Raw genomic sequence first — 18,991 nt, 5'->3', positions numbered from 1 at the left:
TGTACACTTACTTCATGAAGATAATATCTAGGCCATGTTTCCATGACATTGATTTCTGAACTAGTCTACAAATACAGGACAAGTTCAATAGTTACATTTCTATTTTATAAAGGAAATGTCAATTGAAATAGATAAACATTAATGTGCTTAGTCAGGATATGACAATTCTCTGCTATAAATCTCCCACAGGTTTTTAAGTCAAACAACCAACCAACCAACAAAAAAAGCCTAAACAAAACAAACAAAACCACAAAACAAAACAACAAAAACAAACCCCACACAAAATAAATTTAAAAAACCAAAACTAAAAAAACCCCAACCAAAACACTGTGGTTTTCATCCTGACATAAGAATAAGATCAATTACACATTCCAAGACCTGGATGGAATTGCACGATGCTATCTCCCACAGAGTCCAGGAATGAAGAATTTCTAGCACCCTGCTCCACAACAGAGCCTGCCCCAAAGCTTTCAGAAAACCTACAGCAATCCCAGATATTCCTGAGCCACTGGAGCTGAAACACACCAAGAATTTCTTGTGGATGCTGTGGAGTGAAGGAACTTTGGCTCCTTAGTCTGGCAGGTGCTGCAATGGTTACTCAGATGTGGCAGGAGGAGTGTGGCAGCTCCAGGCTTGTACTCACCTGGGACCTGGCTGAGAAAAGCTATTTAAAGGTTTTGTTTGGGTTTTTTTTTAAGTTTCTCCCTCTCTCTCCATATTCATCTGCACATATATGCGGGAGATGGCCAGGACTTAGACATGCAATTTTCTAAACATGGATTACATTCTATCAAATGACACAGTCATTTTTCATTGAGTCACTTTTTATGATAATTTCAGGCAGTATTGAATAAATAACAGAGAAATGTTTTGGTAAGTGAGTAAGAGTGCTCTTTTCATGTTTCATTTGGTGATATGTCATGGGAAAACTGCTTTAGCTTACTTTTAGTTATATATCTACTATCTATAATCTTTTTTACTTCATGTAGAAAAAAATTTCTGTTGCAGATGGACTGGTATACATGAAAACTTTGATGATATCTTTGATACTTATCAATTGTATATGAACCACTTAACATTACTGTGGGGTTATTTTTCATGAAATACACTCTAAAAGCAAAAATCTACCAGGCCCTCGTCCTCCAAGAATAAAAGAAAAGAAACTGAAAAAAGAAAAAAAGGAAAACAAAAGATTTTTCCTGCAATAAAACTGTTTTGAGGTTGGAAAGAATGAGTGATGTCTCTCTTTTAGGCTTCTGGGGAAAGTCTTTCCAATGTTGGAATTTCCAGGCTGGGAGAAGGAATTACTGTTTTCAGCCTCAGTCTAGTCTAGGGATTCTGCATCTGCCCTTAGAGCTGCATGTACCAAATCTAAATGTCCACCAGGCCAGGAAGCCATCCGGGTACTTCAGTGCACAATGCTAGTCAAGGCCTAAATGCATTTCTGAACACATTTTATATAGATCCAACTGAATTTTGCTTTAGAAAATAGTACTTCATGTCCAGCACACACAGAAATTTTAGTCCAATTATTTTAATGATTTCTTTCTCAGAAGACTATGTAATAAAGGTGCAACTCAGACTGAGAGTCTGCCTTTGCAGACTGGCTGTGGACTGGGGTCAAAGCAGTCTGCACAAATACTGGAAAACCTGGTGCTAATTAAAGCCAGATTCCCTCATAATGAATCAATATCCAAGTGTGCAACAGGCTGCTGGCAAAAAATAGGAGTTTTGTTAGTTCCCAAACAACACAGACAACAGACCTTGCTCCCCCACTCCTCAGCAGTTTCTTTGGCAGGTCAATGCAGAGCCCACAAGCCCTGACCAAAGTACATCAGAATCAATGCAACAGGGAGATCCAGTTTCACTAGCACGACTGATAATGCCAAGCTTGCAGCATTACCTTGGCTGAGGGAAGAGCAATGGCTGATAATAACATTTTGTGTTGTTTAAATCGACATTTTATGGATCAAAAACAAAAAAAAAGGGCGGGCGGGGAGAAGGGAGCATGAGGAAATTTAAAACGCTGACACACCATCCCCATCCCACCCCACTCCAGCTTTGTGCCTTTAAAGACACTTAAGGCACTGAAACTAATGAAGACCCTCCTGTGACTTCCTCTGGGAAGGAGCAGAAACCAGGCAAAACCAGCTCAGGGCAACCTGCTGCTGCTCACTCCCTACAATACGTACAAGCCTGTATTTCAGATCCTGGCTGGGGGCAGGTGCCTGAGCCAGGCAGAAAGCCAGCACAGAGAGGCAGGTTTTGCAGGATGGCAGGCTCTGCAGAGAGGAAGGCTAGTTCTGCAGCTCAGCATCACAACCGCTCCATCTAGTGTAGCAGCCCCGCACAGCAGCACCTCTGACACACAACCTCTCCCCACAGCCCCTGGCAGGGCAGGTGAAGGCACCTAACCAGGCTGATGGGAGACACACATGATGGGAGGCACAGCGATTGGGTCTGAACGCAGAGGGGGAATTTGGGAGCACACGGTGTGATGCTTTCAGTGTGTGGCTGGGCTCAGGGGAAGCTCTTTGGGCGGTGACAAGGCAAGGGTGCTCTTAGCCCTATCAAAAATGACTAGAATAAGGAAGATGTAACAAAACAGGAGGCATAAGGGGGTTAAATCTACCTTGTTGCTGGGCAATATATTCTGTTTTGACCATATATTGATGAACATAATCATAGTCACAAACCCAAAAAGCTTGGCTTTTCCAAATTTTTCCCATTTCCCTCCCCCTGCAGGAAGGTCACTGAAGCTGTTGGGCCTCGTAGGGCAGGAAATAGCACAGACAATAGCAGAAGGAAGCTCCATTACCTTACATCTTCATTACACAAGGAAAAAATGAAAAAAATTGCTCACATAAGTGATGCTTTCTTCAGACAATTACTATAACACAAACAAATTGTTTCAAGCCACCAACCTCTTCATTTGCTGCTGTCTGTCAATATTTTCAGACTCCTCCACAGACCTGTTGGAAAATCTCAGTCTATGGACAATTATCATATCTATAGCAGAGCAGAGCTGGAGCTGGTAAGGGTCCAGCATGTCAGTCTCTGCTGGCCACCACAGGAAGATGGACTCCTCCAGTAATTGTTGCTAGATGGAGAGCATCCCTACTTTTCCCACACTTGGTGGACATCATAATACAAAAAACCTGGAGAATAAAGATTTTCCACTGAACAGCAATCAGAGATGCTGAGTTAAAAGATCATTTGTTGCAGATAAAGTGAAAGAAGCAGAGCAGAATCAATGGATTTTTCTAGATAAAGAAATCATTTGCTCTGATTGTGGACATCAGGGCAGATTAACATAAAAAAGGTATCAACATTTTCAGTGAAGTATTTTCTTCTGTTTCTGATGGGGATCTTTTATATGTTAAACTATTTCAAATTTTCTTAGCTATATGAGTCAGTACTTTTTCATCTTGATTTCTCCTGGCCCTTCCTACTCCTCTTGGTACTATAATAAAAGGCCTAGCTGTGTGGAGGGAGATAATACTGCTCACACCAGAGAAGAAGAGCTAGTATGCTCCTCTCTCCCACTCACTTGCAGCAGAGGAAGTGAGTCACAGATAATCATGGACAGTCCCATCCTCTTTCTGTCCTTACCTGAGTAACAAGGAGCAGGAGCAGGGCTCTCCTCCCATGAGGAGATCCTCTTCTCTGAAGGCTGCCTGCCTGCAGACTCCCACATCACCAAGTGGACCTTCACAGGGCTTTCACAGGATGAAGGTAGAAGCTGCTGTGTATTTTTATCTACTGTGGAATTGCTCTAGATGCTTTGTACTTGCTCTTTGTCTAATTTCCTTTGGAAAACAATCTCACATTTATTTTGATCCTTATTGACCCTGGCCAATCACAAAACCTGTTAATGCATCTCATCCCTGTTAATGCATCTCATCCCTGCTTGCATCAGGATTTTCTTAAGAGGCTGGAACTGAAAAAAGCCAGTCTGCTCCCAAAGGGACTTTTGCCTTCTACAGGACTGTGATATTTAACTTCAGGTCACCTCATCTTTGTAAAGTGTTGTAAAGAATCCTTCCTGGGATAAAAGCTGCAGCAATCTATTCCAGCCCAAACCTTTGCTTTGACCCTTTGGAGTCAATAGCTGCACTGCCAACCACAAGTGCACCAACATCATGAATCAAGCCTCCAGGAACATGGAGATGCAGTAGAAAGCACATTATAACTTCTCTTGGAATAAAAAAAAGCAGTCATTTTTCTGTCTCTTTCTCCAAACCTCTGAATGCCCAAGCATGGGAGAATTTTGTTTTCAGAAGTTTTCAACACCAAGGAAGTCCAGCAGCCACTGGAGGGGAAAAACCCCACAACTGAGAATGTGAGTGTAAGAGCCGAACCAAAACAATGTTGAGCACTGGAAAGTCACAATGAAGTCACAAGTCCAGACCCATGGCATCAGCCTTGACTGGCAGGGCACTCCTGCCTCTCAAAGGGGCTGCACAGCACCTAGCAGGGAAGCTTGGGTGGGATGCAGTCCCAGTGATGGCTTGGCTGGACCTCTCTGGCTTAGCCTGGGTGGCATCCTCACTGAAGGGTGTTTGGTCCACTGGAATTGCTGCATCTCCTGCTCTCAAACCAGTGCATTTGCTGAGAGATCAGAAAGTTTGTATTATCTACTCACACTACCTCAAATCACAGAAATGGGAGGGAAAGATGACAGCATAGACTCAAGAGGGAAAGGAAAGGGGTTCCCAGCCCCTTTTCCTTCCATGGCAATCTCAAAGTGCAGTGACTGAAGCCTGTTGCCCTGCTCAGAGCAAGGGTCCCTGTGGCCAGTCATCAGCATTTCTCTTGGAGATATTCAATAGCTAAGCAATTCCTTCCTTCCCTGTGGCTGTGTACCTGTATTTTCTAGCAGAGAAAGTAAGGCCCCACCAGTCTGATGTTTATATTTCAGTGGTTTAGAAAAATGTCACTTAAATGGACTGCAATGAACTGAAGCTGGTTAGCTATTTTTTAATATATACATACATTATCATACCCAAGAGTTCTTCATTGCCTATGTACAGGACACCCTTGACATGCTCTTCTTTCTCGTGTGCTGTGAATTCCCAGCAGGAGAATCTACTGAAATTTTACAGAAAAAAATATACAGCTAATAAAAACTGTCCTGCAGTTCTGTGGCAGCATTTATTTCAGTGCCTGCTGTCCACATGACTCAGCCAATGTTCAGTGCTATTATAAAAATTCCAGGGCTCAGAGAAATCTACTTAGGGATGTTACATCCCTCAGACTGGCACAGAGGGGAAGTATTTCATTACAAGACAAACAAGGAATTTTGGTTCTTTGAACCATACCAGCCTTTATCCTATAGGAATCTTCAACATCAGTTGAACTTGGCTTCTGATCTTTCCCTGGTATAATTATTAGACTGGCCAAATTGCAGGAATCCCAAATTGCTGCAAAAAAGTTACTCTTAAAACTCTGCTTCTATAGATTAAGCTCATATTAACAAATGGAGTTAGGACTAGGGCCAAGTGTGCATATTTTGATAGCTGTTATTGACATGTAAAATTATTAGAATCAGAAAACATTTGAATGTTTTTTTAAAAAAAATCCAGTCCTTCTTATAAATGTGCATAATTTGAAGCATCTAATTCTGAGTCTGAGAGAGATGCATATTGCCATTTGCAGAGTTCTTTCTGGATTTTTTCCCCTCTCTCCTTTTATTATGATAATCAATATTTATATGAAAACATTTTGTATCAAATATCGCTTCATGCATGATATGCATGAAGTTTAGTTTTCTGGGATTTATTTTCTCTATGGGCCATATATAACTGAGACAAGTTCATTGAAGGAGAAGTATGGAGTTCTAATAAATATTAGAATTCACTTCATTAATTAGTGCCTGAATTAAAATCTCCTTAATATCTTTAAAGAAAGTGATATTCTTAGAAAGCAGAATAAGCTTGTTTATTTAAAGTACTTCTCATTGTCAAAACCCCCTCATCTAGAATTCATCTAAATATTCTAAATATTCACCCAAAATCATCTAAATATATATTTATCTTAAGCTTAGGATAAAACTGTGTGTAACAGAATTCCTCATCCAAATACTAAGGGTAGATTTGGCTTTGTCATTTCATTTATCTAATTGTCAGTTATATATTTGCTGCTTAGGAGAACTCCTTTCCATCTCTTTCGTTTCTGTCTGCTTTTAAAGGAGGCAGAGAGGACACTGCGCCACTGAGGGTGGGTCATGGATGTGGCTCTTCCATCCACTAACAAAGCAAGATCCATCTTTATTTCCTTTGCCCCGTGAGTCTGGCAGATGGATGGTTTGTATACTCAGTCCTCTGTCCCTCTGCTGCCATTCCTGACTTGGCCTAAACACAGCAATAAAAAAACCAAACCAAAAAAACCAAACAAAACATTCACGAGTGCAAAAGACCCTGCTCATTGTTGCTGTAAAAAGTTTATTTTCACATACTTTTTAGTATGTTTCCAGCTCTGGTTTCAAGTGCTTCCAGAACTTAAGGGAGAGCAACTTTCATTGTTCCTCCTGGGAGGCCATTTCCCAGCCCAATAAATCTCACTCCCAAGAAATTTCACACATCCCCTCCTGTGCTTACAGCACTTTTCCAATCTTGGCCTATCATGAGCAGAATAAATATCTTTTTCCCCACGGAGTTTATATAATAATGCAATAAAGTTGCAAAAGCTGTGCACTCCACTGAGTTACTTCCACTCATCAGAAATTTATGGGATAACAACTTCTGTGTTGCCAGCAAGACATAATTTAAAATGTCAATGAATTACAAATTTCTACTGAAACACAAAGCCATCCAAAACAGACAATATTATTACAAACCTCACAGAAGACATAGGAAAAGAAGCATGGAAAATCTTTAAACTGCTGACACCAAGGTAAAGTCTGATGGGTTGCTCTCCCCCTGTATTCAGCAGACTGGTTACAAATGTCTTGCCGGCATTTACTCTGTAATATTTTCTTTCTCTTTTTGAAAGACAAGCAACTGAGTTATTTTAGTATTTATAAAAAGAAGTGCTTTGGTTACATTTTGCTTAACCTAGCTTGAATTAAAAATGATTTCAAAATAATGCTTTAGCTCTGTTAGGCAATTATCTTGCCATCTTCCCTCACCCAAGGATAGGCAAACCTGTGGAGCTGCCTGGCACTCCCTTCATGGCAGGCACTGAGTGAAGGGCAAAAAAAAAAAAAAAGAAAAAAAATCCCTATAGAAACTTTGAAGGAGGAAAACTTTCTTCCAGGGTCTGGGGATGATCAGGACAGCTATTTGATAGAGAGCCAAAAAAGGGGCAGGCAGCACATCCGAAGTCCTGAAGTCTTTGGCCCCTGTAGCTGAAAGGAAATCATTCACTCTGCTCATTCCCTCCAGGCCTGGCAAGTGCTGCACTGCAAGGGTGTAGCTTTCACAGCTTCTTTCAGGTAGACCACTAAATGCAGGAGTGTGTACAATGCTCTCATTTACCATGTGGCCAGTGATAAACATCTGCACCACAGAGAGGCTTGTGGCTTAAGAGCTGAAATTGCCTACAGAATTGCACACACATTCACCAGTGTGCTTCAGGAAGATTCCATTAAACAAATCCCAAGATGACCAGCTAAATATGAGAAAGGTCTGAAAACTACTGCATCAATTTTTTGAAAAATCTTTCTCCAAAATGATTTTTGCTATTTGTAGCCATTGTTTATCTCAACTTCCAAAGAAAGGCAAAATTCATAGCAGATTTGTCTCCAAATACTTAAAGAGCTGGGTGGCAGACTTTGCTTTTTATTTGCTATTCACTAAAATAAACATGATGTGAAATTTGCCACTCAGTTTTGTTTGCAGGAAGACATAACAGGAAGGCACCATGTTTTTTAAAAAAATGTTAAGGGCTCAAAAGTCAGACAGCTGGAAGAAAGATGCCATGCCCCTGGGGAGGTGTAATTCTCTCTCTTGGATCACTCCTAAGGATAGAGAGTTGAGAGTCTACTCAGAAACACAGGCAGAGGTACCTATAAACCTAAGTAACAAAGGGAGCTTTGCCATGCCTCATCCTTGGAAATGGAGCAGTTCTTATCCTGGTTTGGGATGTCCACTAGTCCCTGATCAATTACTCTGGCTCTGGCTGTGTAAGCAAAATAACATATTTCAAATCCAACTCTTCTGATCTTGCCAAAACTGCTTTAAATCAGAAAAAAAAATCAGAATTATGTCTTGCAGACTCTGCCTTTTTGTGCTGTTCCTTGGTATCACTAATCTTTTTTCAGATAAAAAGTCACAGTTTCATTGGTGGTTTAAACCACTAACATTTACTGGCAGCCCTGACACTGGGCAAGAGAGGACTTAAATTAAAAAGTGGCAAGCAGAAGACTGCTAATTATCCTTTCACTCATAAAGTTTAAATATAGCTGCCTGTGTTTGAACACAAAGAAGGCCTGCAATTAGGGCACATTCAATTGCAAATACACCACAACCCCTCTTTACTGTGCCTGTAGAGGATGCAAAACAATAACTCAATACCAATTCTACTTAGTGGCTGTAATTTTCTTCAGTAATGTGTGTATTAGTCACAGACATATGTTAAAAACTGTGATTTTACCCCCAAAAACAAGAAAAGCAAACACACATGCTCTGGAGGGAGAGCTTTGCTCAACATGTTCTTTACAGTCTGGTTCTCTGATATATTCAACATCCTTATTCTGTCAAGAAGGCATTTGCACATTTTGATATCCAATAATTTGTAAATGAATCTGGCAGTGGTTACCCTTGCCTTGGAAGGGTGTGCACTTGATGGACAGGATCCCTCAGGATAATCACATTTCTGTGGTGGGGAAATTCTGGCACTTCTCTGCTGCGACAATTCCTTTTCCTGATCCCCAAGCTAGAAGAAAAAAAACCTACACCAAAAATCTGTATGATGAAAAGCTATAGAAACCTCAGTTAATTTTTTGAAGTGACAATTTACCATTTTCAAAATTTTTTGTCTGATATTTCTCCTGAAAATTAAGAAACATGCCTGAAATCAGGATCTTCAGAAAAAAAGGAAAAATTGATTTTCACAAAACTCTTATCAGGAAAAAAACTGTATTCAAAGAAACTTAATAACTTTAAATAAAGTAAGGATGATGCCAGAGTTCATGTTTCCTGATCCTTGCCATTGTGCCAAGCTTTATCTTGGAAAGACTCTGAAGCACTTCTCCTTCATTCCCAATACTCAGCAACCCTTTCTTTTAGAATTTTTAGGAGACCTTTTACCCTTTCCCAATGAATTCTTAACACTGAAGGAATCTTTGCTTGGCCTGTACAAATTCTCCTCTGTCTCTCTGTGACAGACAGAAAATAAACTTACTGTTTATTTACTTCATGTTATTAATTGCAGGTGATTGCATTATTATTTTATAAACTTAATGTCATTAATTGGAGGTTCCTAGTCCCTTCACATCTCAGTGCATTAAACTCAGATGGGCAGGATACAGCAACCTCACATGTACCTATCCAGACCTCAACAGAGGATCACCCAAAGGGATGTTTAGGCTATCAACACAATATAAATGACATTAACTGGAAGCTATGGAGAAGGCAGAAAAGAAGTTAGTAGGAAAGAGGGGGGTGAAAGGGCAGAAGATGAAAGCAAGAATGAGTTGAAAGGAAGAAAGATGAAAGAAAGAAAGGAAGAAAGACTCTTACTTCCAGTACAGTTTGGATAGGCACATCCTGCCAAAGGTGCCAAAACAGAGCTGCTGGCTGATGAATCCATCCAGGGTAAATTAGTGTATGGTGCTGTGCAACTGGGCAAATTCCCCAAGTGGGAGACACCACAATTTTTGTGCGAGACTGAACTCATGCCTGAAGTTAAAGGGAAACAAAAAACAGCTGCTTTTAATGGGAGTCCACTCTCTCTAAACAAATTTTCTTCTGGATACTGTAAATTGTGCAAACGTTAGAAAATGTGGGCCAAGCGACAATGCACATATTTAATTCAAAATAACTGTTAAATGCTACATTGTCTGAAAAATATTGTAAAAATATTATTACTTTGAAAAGATTTTTTTAAAATGTTTTATCTCGTGTGAAGTGTCACCACGCTGCCATCTGTGGTTGAATGCTTCCTCCTCCACATTTACCTCCCAGCCTTGCACTGTTAGGTCCTGTATTTCTCTGAATAGAGCCTGGCATGAGAAATGTGAAGGGCAATGCAGGATGTGTCAGAAACATGTATGAAATGTGAGAGAAATGGGAGAGGGTAAAAAAGTGTCGCATCAGCAAAGGATGCAGTGGTTTAAGCTGCTCTGTAGCTCCTCTGTGGATCTCTCCCTCCACCTGAGAGCGCGGCCGACTTGTGAAGCATGGTGGCTTTGCAGCTTCAGGCTGAATTCCGAGCCCATTATACTAAATCCTTGATGCTGATAAAATTTACTAATATTTCATCGTTTCAAAACTCAAAAATCGTGACAACATCTAAGACACAAACAGAATTTGTACAACACACCATCTTAGAAGTCCAGTTCTGCATCAAAACCTCGCAATGGGAACAAGTTTTCTCAGCTCACCACCAAGGGAAGTACCTACAAACTCTGCTTGCATTTCAGGAAAATCATAGTGCTTTCCACATGAATGGAGAGCAAGGGTACCTCTTGTTGTGGTGAGATTTAAGACTGACAATTTCAAAGATAAAGTGAGAAGTGAATGAACTCAGAACACTGAAGTCAGAATTTTCTATTTTCTTCTGGATATTTTTCCTTTTGTGCATTCAGTTTGTACCTGAGAAAAAGCAATTTCTGCATTTGTTAAAAGTAGCAACATGCTAGGTAAAATCCTAGGGGAAAAGGAAGAAAAATAAAAGATTATCACTAAAAAGATGTTTGCTTTATGATAAAGCATATTCAATGAGAGTTTGTGAAAATTCAGAAACATAACTAGTATTGGCGTTATTGAAAGCTGAACTCTTACAGGATTTTTGGCACTGGAAAGATTCTGATTTCAAAAAGCCTAAATAAATTTTAAAAATGTAAATTCTTCATGAACCTTTAAAAAATCTGCTAATTCTCCCCAGTTTTTTGACCGTAAGTTGTGCATGCTTTTTCAGGAAACAATGGCAAAAAGAGAAGGACACGCAGGAGTGGGGTGGGAAAGAAAGATAAACTATTTATGCTAATGATGAATTTGGCTAATTAAACATTTAGGTTTTAAAACCAAAACAAAAGCTTTTTTAGAACAAGTTGCTTACATTCAGTAAGAGAAGAACAATTTTTCTTCAGCCATTCTTTGAATCACTTCTTCAGCCCTCATACTTGACATGTGGTCTGATATTAAGTGGTTACTTGCTAAGAGCCACAGAGCAGCAGGAAGTGCTAAATGCCAAAGGGCCTTGAGAAACTAAAATACTCAGCAGCAAACCACTAAGCAGATCTCACCATCAGCTACTGGTCTAGCTGCTGCAAAACATGCATTAAATACTATGCTGCAGTTCTTTGGAGTTAAATTTCTACTTAGCCAACCATGAAGATTATCATCACATGTAATTTCTTTTTTTTTTATAAGCCTGAACCCAAGTCTGAATGTATTATTATAAAGCTTTTGCCTCAGAAACTATGCCATGTGTAAACGACATGTAGAACCCATGGTTTATATTTGTAAACCATTAAATTCCCAGGGTCTCCCCTTTCACGCTTAATGAGGCTGGGCTAATTACAAGAACCTACTCCAAATATGCTGCATGAGTTGGTGGGGAATAATGTCTTTTAGCCTAGTACAAAACAAGCAGGTTCTTATTGTGTGTATTTTTTGGTATAAACTCACATTAGAAATGGCTGACTATATTCTGACACATGCTTCTTCTCTATATGCCCATCTAATTTATAAACGGAATTGTTTTTCAGGCAGACTTGAACTTTGTCAATGTATGCAGTACAAACGATTCCTAAACTTTTCCTCAGCATCATTCTGAAACTACAAGTTACATGTAAGGTTGACCAGGATGGGGTGTAACATTACCACATGATGGCCTAAATAGATTATTACAAAGTAGCTGCTTCAGTTCTATAAGGCATAAGGCAAATTTCATTTGGTTACACTTGTTGCCTCTTCCTGATAGTTTGAATTTTAAAATTGATGCAAAAATATTAATGTGAACTTAGGACAGGATACACTAACTCTTGGTAATGACCTCGTCATGCTGAGTTGAGTTTCTAAATCCCCCCAAATTATTATTTGTCTTAACTTGTACTATTGATTTCTGCCAAAAATTGTCTGCCTTGGTCTTCCTGCAAAATTCTGTACTTAAATTTATGTAGTAAACAAGCCTTGCTTAATATGATGGAGAATCATGTTTTCCCATAACTCCCATATTTGCATAAAATGTATCAAAATCAGCTGCTTTATTTATCGTGTTCTCCCACAGCATGAATATTCTCCCTCATCAACCCCATCTTAGGACTGAAAAACAACATTTTCCTAGCTCCCAGACAGCTTGGTAGGGCTCTTTGTGACTGGAATCTGTAGTTTTTTGGGGGAATACAAGTGCAAAAGGAAATACAGACACACGTTAACAGCTACCCACCCAAAATTTCCCTTTTCCCCTAGATTCCACACTCCCAGATAATCAGGTCAATGTCTAGAGTGTATTCTGGGTTTCACCCTTTCTAGATTCTCAGTTTCCTTCTGCTGTCAAAAATGTGTCCTCTGCATCAACCAGAGAATTTTTTCAATAAAAAGAGAATCTGACATTTGTTATGTTTGCAAAGTGGGATACCATATTCATGAAAAGCTTAAGTAAGTCCAAAAATCGTAAATTTTCTTCTCATATAGCATCAGCCACTTTGATGCTCTGATCACTACAAGAAAGCTTCCCCAGTTCTTCACTTAGCTGGGGGATTTTAAGTAATCTTTTCACCCACCCTACTTTGGACTCAGCAGCAGATGGCATCATAGATGTCACTCATTATCATTTTGAATAAATTAACCCACAAAAATAGCCAAAGTCATCCTGGGATGTACAAGTTTTGAGGCAGGACTGCCATTTGCACTCAGGCTTTCATTTTCTTCTTCAACCCAACATCTGGGCTAAAGCCTGAGGTACTGATGAATTGCTGTCTGAATTCTTAGGTAGGTTTTTTTTTTGTCTGTCGTCAGAAGGGCTCAAAGAACCCATGAAAGAAATGGAAAGGTGCGTGAGTAGCTCACCCCTCCATCTGAAAGGTGCATTTCTCACTAATGGAACAAATTATCTGAAGCTTCTTGCTGCCAAAGAGCGAGACCTCTAGAGGAACTGCAACATTTCGAGAGATCAATCCCAGAGCAGAGAGATGGGTGGTTTTCTGACTTCTGATCTGAGCAGCAAGGTTCCCTTTTCACCAAGACGTACCTCACCACAGACCTCACCGCCTTTGGAACAAAGTGCAAGGCTGTACAACAAAACCCACAACACTGAAAGGAGAGCGAACTGGAAACTGCACGGACATGCAGATCAGTGCAGATAAAGAGCAGGCACGGTGGCAGCCTGAGGTCTGTCAGGTGCCTGAGGGCTGTCACAAAGAGAACCACTGCCACTGCTCTGCCATCAGATGTGATGTGAAACAGCACCTCTTCCACCCTGCAACCCAGGACCCACAGCTCGTGCTGACAGCTACCTTCAGCCTCACAAACACCAAATCTAGGTTTTGGATGAGTTCTGGGAAAATGTTTGAACAGGGTCTTTTTTTTCCAATCGCAGTTCTGTCCCCATCTGTGTTGGACACATTAAGAAACTTGACTAAATTGATCCACCTTTAAGGTGGGTTTAAATCTAGTCACTAAATATGGAAGACTGCTTAAAGGTATGTAATTCAAGCAGCTTTCTGCAAGTGGCTCTGGTGTTGGCCTGAAATTTTAGAAGAGTATGTTTTGCTTTACTCATCTCTTTCAGATGCTCTGACGAACCAGCCAGCTGTCAGCTGGGGCATACCACAATGTTGAAGTGATGCACAAGCTATGCCTGCCACAGAGGTTTTGAACTTTGCTAACATTACACTTTTCCAGGGTCTAAATCAAAATTCTAGATCATGCCACCCATACTCGTGATGAGTATCACTTTACTCCTCCCAGGAGCTTACCACAAATGAAACACTGACAAAACAGTGGATGGAGGTGATAGCCCAGAAAGAGAAATGAAATAATCTTCTACCACTAGCATTAAAAGAAAGGTCAGCTTGAAGAAGAAAATCCTGAAAATATATTGTCCTCACATACTGGATAGAAGCTAATGAAGTGAGATGCTGTGAAGTGATACCAGGAAGTTGCTTCTGTCAGTGTGTAGGAGCAGCAGAAGGAGGAGTGGGGCTAAGAGAGCACAGAGAGCATAAACATGGGGACCACCCGACCAGCCTCACTGCACTATCAAGATACATACAGTACTGACCTAGAATAACAAACAGATGCATTTCATGGACCACTGCCAAAGCTGCTTTACAAAAAGCCATTATATTTCCCCTAGCTAGAAGGGTCTCTAAAAATACTGCCTTTTAATAGATCCTGCATTGAGAATGGTGGATCAGAAAGTGGTAAAATAAATGAGTGTGAACCTCTACAGGGATACCAACCCATCACTGGAAGAGTGTGAGGAGACAACATCTTCTCAGCACAATTCATGTCAGGTTCTAGAAAATGGAAACAAGCATGCAACAGAAGCTGCCAACAGTTGCAAGTGACTCAGTCTCGGAACAGGCGTAAAGTAAACATTTTGCAGGTTAGTTAAAATGCAAATTGTTTTTCTATACATGCAGCTGTTGGAGCACAGGTAACATCTGATGTAAATGAGTCACCTACTTTAATCAAATGATATGGCTAGAAAAAAAGGCAGAAGCAAAAAACAATGACTCATACTGTTTCTTCACTTTTCTGCCCCCATTAGAGTTGTTCTCCAGGTTAGTAGGGGAATGAAAAAGCAGGTTATTTTAATGGCACCTCAGTATAAAGCAAATTCTCTAACCACCATATTAAACATTAAACAGCTTTGCATCTTTAATGCATACTTTCCTTTTTGAAAACAGAATCAACAGTTGTGTGGCCATATGTAAGTGTTTTTGTGGTGTCCAATGAGCAACTGCAAAAAAATATTCAGGAAGTAGCAAGGGAGAAAATACACAATTAAAAAATATGACAAAAAAAAATTAAAAACAAAGAAAGCAACACTTGTTCCCTACTGGCAGGAAGCACATCCTCAAAATTAAAATAAAAAATCAAGTCAGGAAATGAGGATGCTAAAATGTCATGTGTAAGAAACTACAAAAAACAACACATCTTTGAAAACACTGTCATTTAACCTCCACTAGATTTGCCAGTCTCTCAAAATGACACCTCAGTTCATTGTCAGGTGTCTTAGTACTTAAGCCACCAACCAACAGAGTCTACATTGGCATGGTCTCAATCTTGTCAGTCTCTGTGGGGATCCCTCTGGAACCAGGGTGTACACATCCAGTCACAGGGCATTGCTCATGCAGCGCTCTCCAGGTGGTGCTGAAATACACCTGAAAGTAATCCCTTTTGAAGAACTAGAATATCCTCCCTCCTCCCTGTCCCAAATGTCCTTCACCATAAATTTTAAGCAGGCACAGAAAAAGGTAAAACAGAAAATTATACAGAAAATGACATCCTCTGGCCCCATAAGCTGAATCTACTTGCTCCTATGTGACTAAGCAAGTTTTCATTCCCTCTCTCCTCATCAGGAGGAGGGAATGTGTGCACTTGATCTTCCCCAAGCAAATGTTCTACTTCATCTTAAGATTCCCTGAGGAACAAACATAAGAGAACATTGTGGTCCATTTCAGGCCCAACCACGCACTGCACTGCCCTGTGCTGCAGCAGAGGAGATCCCTCAGTGCACTCTGGAGCTTCTCTGAGGGTGTTTCATGGGTACCTCTGTGCAGCAGTGTGTGAGTGCATCCAAAATACCAACATCACCAGGCTGTGTGTGCCTACAGACTTTTCTAGTCAACAGAGCAGGGCTGATTTGCAACTGGGCAAGCACACATTTTCAAAATGTGCTCAGCCCTACAGAGACCAGAATTTCATTTTCCTTAGTGCCCTACCTCAGGAAACAGACAGAATAAAGCACAGCCCAGCCACTTTGGCAACTTTCAAGTTTCTGCACTGTACACTAGGACCCTCACTTCCTCTCCTTTTATATAGTGAATCTTCTCCAAATCCTGCAGGAAGCCTGCTCGGTCCCAAAGGGCCAGCTTCCACCCCCAATCATCCTGTGTGCACTAGCAGGGATTGACTCCTGAAGGAAGATGGTGGGATTCTGACTTACACAGTGGCTTTTCTCACCTATTAAAATCTCAAAGCAGATACAAGGGCACGAGGTAAAATCCTGACATGCAGTTGAAGTGTAATGTGTGAAGCAGCAAGATGAGGGGCTTTGATGTCCTGGCAATACACCCTGAAGCTTTCATGAGACTTTTCTGCTCTTGCAGTCAGAGATGCTTTGGCACACAGATGTGAAGCCACGATGCTACCAGGATTCATTCATTCATTTGTGTGAACATGGGTATAAAACCCTGGAACTCTCCAAACATCTTATCAAGGAGAAGATCAAGCACCGCGAACCCCAGAAATGCACACCACCGGCCACCGAGAGAAGACAGGTCCTACGCCTGGGAGAGCAGGACAGGGTATCGGCGAGGATGTCATTCCCCAAATTCCCAAACTCAGCTCGGCTCCGAGGTCTCGGACACACGGACCCTTCCCTCCCTCCCCCTTACCTGAGCCGCCCACGTTGGACCGCAGCAGGCAGGTCCTCCGGGAGGAGGAGAAGGAGGAGATGTCGCTTTGGGAGCGGCCGCGGGGACCGGGCAAGGACCAGACGGGCAGCGGGGCCGTCCCGCTGCTCCCCGGCCTCTCAGCCATCGTCGACGGGCAGCCGAGAAGGGCAGCGAGGAGAGAAGAGGACGGAGAGCGGCGGCGAGGGAGGGGACAGGGAAAGTTTGCAGAGGAAGAGCCGCCCCTCTCCTCCGACCGCCCCGCCGGGACGCCGGCGGCGATTTTGGGTCTCTGGGAACATAAATTTTGTGTTTGCACAGGGGCAAAGCAAAGTGGGGGACTGGGTGCGCGGATGCACCCACACCATCCCCCAGGGTGTCTTCATGCTCCCGCCATTGCCATCTCTCGGGGGGAAAAAAAAAACCGGAAAAAAGGGAAAAGAGAATCAGTTAAAAAGAGCCGAGTAACCCACACCGCCACTTCTGTTTTGTGTAACACGGTGCGCTCTCCCCCGCAAAGCCGGAAAGTTGCACAAGGCACCGCATCCCTGCGAAAGAGCCGCGAGAGAGACGAGTCAAATATCCTCCCCAACCCATCACCTCCCTCCCCATCTTTCTTAAGGATTGGGTTGCATGTCAGAGACTTAACTAACTTCGGCAGGAAGGTACTGCCTTTCAGATCAGCCACACAGACCTAGGCAGAAGCAAAATCAAGCTTCATGGTTTCGTTTCCTGGTGTTTTACAGAAACCCTTTTACAATAAGATGCGCCTTTAAAAGGAAATTTTATGCTCACTCTGCTCCTTACAGGCAAATCATATTACATTCTACCTTGAATAAAATCCTCGCTGCTGTGCAGCCACAATGACAAACACAGAAAAGACTGCACCCTATATTTTTAATTCATCCAGAGTTGCATTATCTAGTTATCCAATGTGAAAGTTGCATTCAGGCTGCATTTTAACAACTACGACTCTCCAGGTCTGAATCAAAACCTATCAAGTGTGAAATTTGTCCACGTGAAATTCAGTTTCTGGTTTCTGCTTCCACCCAGGCAGGCGAGTGCCCTCATCTCAATGCCGAGCCCGCGCAGCTCCCCAGGCGCAGGGGTTTTGTGATCTTCCAGCCGTCACCTTCCGCATTTGTCGAAGCAATTGATCCGGCACAGGAGTCTCGTATGTCAGCCATTAGTCAGGTCGAAAGGTCTTTTCTGCTCAGCTTCCCTCAGGGGATTGCCTTCATTATTTCCTCTCCTCGTTCCCTCTGCTGACAGGCCAGCTTGCTCCTTCCCCAGCCGCAGAGCTTTCCCAGCGGGACTGTGCTGGGAGAGGGAGAGGCACGGGCTTCCCGCAGGGCACGGCAGTGAGATCCACGCTCACAGCCCCTCTCACGGGCCCAGAGGCTCCCTGGTCACACGGGCAGGAATCTTGTACCGATGCTTAGAGAGCTTTCTGCAGCTGTGCACGCCAGCCCCGTGTTATTTACAAAATCTGACAATGAGCTATTTTTATTATTTACCCTTTGCAGCTTGCATCATTACCAATGTGATTGTACACCAAAGACCTTTTTACCCAACAGGGATTTCTGTACCTCGGTGTGTGTGGGCTGGTGACATTTTCTGGACCTCTTTATGCCCTAATCAAAAGTGTACTCATCACTGCTGTTTACTGAAATGTTTGCCACTTTCCTTTTCCCTTACTTTTTTTTTTTAAGAGGTATGTTCAAGTTTAATATTGAAATATACAGTCCCTGCTCCAAACCTCACCAAAGTTTATGGCAGGTCAGGGAGCTTTGGGTCAGACTCTGACATTTTTTAACATCATTTTTTCTTCCAAACATTTTGTGCTACAGAGCAATTGTAACTTTGTCATGCTGTACAGAATGTATGCTTCAAAATTCCCACATTAAGGAGCTGCTCAGTGTCTGCAATCCTTTGGTGCAATCAAAAAGGAGAACATGAAGAAATCGAAAGATAAACTAGAAAGGATACCATACAAGAGGTCAAAGGCATCTAAAGATTCCTTTTGGAAGCAAAGTGACACCTAAAGGGGTGAAGCAAAAAGAAGACATAAAGTAGGTCAATGGTGAATGTAAAAGAGATATGAAGAGGCTCCTGTTGTAATATCAAAGTGCTTTGATAAATCAGAGTAATGTGAACAGTCAGAAAGAATAATGTACTGGAAATCACAATGTTTTTTATCTGCCTGTAACTTATTATCTTAATCAAGGTATAGAAATGAAAAAGTTACAAAATCATGTA

This window comes from Ammospiza caudacuta, chromosome 3, assembly GCF_027887145.1.
Source record: "Ammospiza caudacuta isolate bAmmCau1 chromosome 3, bAmmCau1.pri, whole genome shotgun sequence".
NCBI classification, from domain to species: domain Eukaryota; kingdom Metazoa; phylum Chordata; class Aves; order Passeriformes; family Passerellidae; genus Ammospiza; species Ammospiza caudacuta.
The sequence above is the reverse complement of the archived record's forward strand: the minus strand, read 5'-3'. Positions refer to the sequence as shown.